Genomic DNA, 2,815 nt, shown 5'->3' with positions numbered 1-2,815 from the left:
TATTTATTTCAAGTTTAGGAGAAAAATGAAGGATGCTAACGGTGATTTTTAGCTGCAGAGCTGTCACCTCACAACATGAAGCCTTCTGGGTTTGATGCTGCTGATCATCCAGGTCGAGTTTACGTGTTCTTTATGTGTCTGTGGGAGTTTTTACTGGTATGAGGTTCATTATAAATTGAATGTGTGTGATAGTCCTGGAGCCCTGTACAGGATAAAGCAGCGACAGCAAACGGGTGGATGGATGAAGATTTTTATCAACTCATCTGCAAATCCTGACTAATTAGGTAAATGTTTAGTCTGTGAGATCACGTATTCCCAGAGCCTAAGTTTTATCCGATGTTAATCCCAAACTGAATTCAGATTGAAGTGATCACAGAACCACCAGAATTCATTTTATTGACTTGTCATTACAACTGCAGCCTAAATAAAGATTCTTTTCATTAGAACATCTTTTAAAAGAGTCACAAAGATGTTAGAAAACTGTTTTACAGGATGAGCAGTATTCTACATGACGGTAAAAAAAAAAGTATTTTCCCTTTCATTTTCACAGCCGTGTGAGTTGGACCAGCCGGCGCAAACTTTGGAGTGTCGATCAGCTTCATTTCTGAGAAGCATAACTCATTTTCCAGGCACTACTCTTATGGTGGCCTCATAATTAGAGCCAAAGTGGATTAGCGTGTGCTTGAGTGTGAAATGGTGTGGCGCTGCTGGCTGCTGGAGTGTGAGCAGCTGTAATTACTCCAGACGAGTAATCCAATGTTTGCGAGAGCGTTTGTTTAAAAGGTGATTATGGAAGGAGTTGAGCTTTCTAATGTAGAGGAGGAAGAGACTGACTGAGTTTGCTCAGTTGCCATGGAAATGTGGATGTTTTCTCCTCAAAGTGTTGATGTACAAGTTGTGCTAAAGGTTGGTCACACTCTGCATCGTCGTGTTGACAGTCTGCTCTATCAGATGATGAACCCACAGACAATGATCACACTTTGCTCAGCGCAGCATTTTAGATTTGAGCTTCTTTCAGCTCTCTGTTTTCGTTTCAGGGCTTTGCTGCTCTGGTTCTCTCTCCTCTGATTTTGAATCCAACACATCCTCTCCGACGCCCAGCTAAAGTCGAGAGCCTCGGTTTGCTGTAAATACAGTTGGTGGCGACCAAAATGGAGCTAAAACGTGTGAATATTCCACTTAATCCTCCTGTTACCTTCAGATTTACTGACATCTTTTATCCTCGGGTTCAGTTTGACCCCAGCAGATTAGACCCCCAGAAAATGATCGTAATTAAAATTGTTAATGTGTAAATAAATACTTTAAATAAAGCTGAAAAAAAAAAAAAGTCAATCACTTATTTAGAGACGGCTCCAGCCCTACTGAGGATGAAGCGGTGTAGAGATAATTAATGGATGGACTTATGTAAGGATGTTAAACACTGAGTGGGTCAAATTGACCCCAAAGATAAGAGGAGGGTTAAAGACGCCCTCTGATTCAGTGTTTTACTTTAGCAGAGCATCGTACTGTTTGTGTGCTGTACGACATCTCATGAGGGACATAAGCAGTCATCAACATGATGGAGTTTTTCCACCATGAACCTGCAGTGAAGCCTGTCAGATGTCAGGATGGGGCTTCCTGAATCATTCTACGTCTTCAGAGAGATTCACGGTTTGGTCACGTTTGGCTGAATTACTGATAGCGATTGAGCAGAGTTGTGAGTGAGCTGGTGTGCTTGGCTGCAGTGAGCGAGAAGAGAAGCCCAGATGTGCACATTCTGGATTAAACAGCATCGTAGAGTTGCGTCTCGGCCATTTAGGTTGAGAACAGACTTTTCTAAAGGCTTTAAAGTCAACAGCTGGATACAGCTGTGACTCTAATGAAGCTTAGTATCATCTGCTGGGCTGATAAGTTCAGAAACAGCTCACTAGCAAGTACAAGAAGCCAGCCCACGGCCAGCGGTAAGCTAAATCATAGTTTCCACACGACTGATGCAGAATGACCTTTACGCTTTTTACAGGACATGGCGGTTTGCTAGAGGCTGGGCCGTGGCGTCGTGTGATTATTCCTGATGTGTGCAGAGAACAGTGGCACAAGGTTTCTGGAGATTCTGGAACTTCGTACTGGTTTGGGCAGCGTTGATGGAAAGCATCAGAGCAGCAGCCAGAACTTTGATCTACCTAATGATGTATTATAAAGGTGTGGGTGATGCAGATGTTTGCAAAGCAGTGTGTACAGACCCTTGGATGGACGACTAAATCCACTAACCCGGGCCTCTCGCACACAAAGCCTGAACCGGGCTTTATTCTGTTGTTGTTAGGCTCTAGAGGACAACAATGAACTGTGATCTCAAACTACTTCACTTATGTTCACTCTATCTGCCAAATTAGTGGAAAATGAATCTGAAATGTCGGCTGTTCGGCTCTTCTCCTGTGAGGAGAAGTGCAACGGCTACAAAGACGGCGCCGGTGGAGATCAAGGGACCGGCTGCAGCTGTGCAAGTAGTGCTTAATATTATACAATCCGAAGAAATGGTGCCAAGCCTCTCAGCTCTGCAAACTGTTCTCATCGTTGCTGCGTGTCGGCCCGCGAGCTGCCCACAGTTCACGCTTTAAACCTCCATCATACGAGGCCCCAGCGTCCATCGACCGGCTGCCCCGACTCCATTCTCGACCGCTTCCTGTGTAAATGTGCTGTAACGTTCAAGCTGTGGGGTTCCAGTCGGTCTGAATGTCACGTATGCAGCTCCAGTGAGCGTTATCACTGAGCGAGGAGGCAGAATCAGGGTGGAGAGGGTTTCTTGCTTCGGCGGTGCATGGCCTGTAGGTGAGCTGGG

Source organism: Stegastes partitus, unplaced genomic scaffold, assembly GCF_000690725.1.
Source record: "Stegastes partitus isolate 25-593 unplaced genomic scaffold, Stegastes_partitus-1.0.2 Scaffold1269, whole genome shotgun sequence".
In the NCBI taxonomy this organism is placed as follows: domain Eukaryota; kingdom Metazoa; phylum Chordata; class Actinopteri; family Pomacentridae; genus Stegastes; species Stegastes partitus.
Note: the sequence above shows the minus strand (reverse complement) of the source record.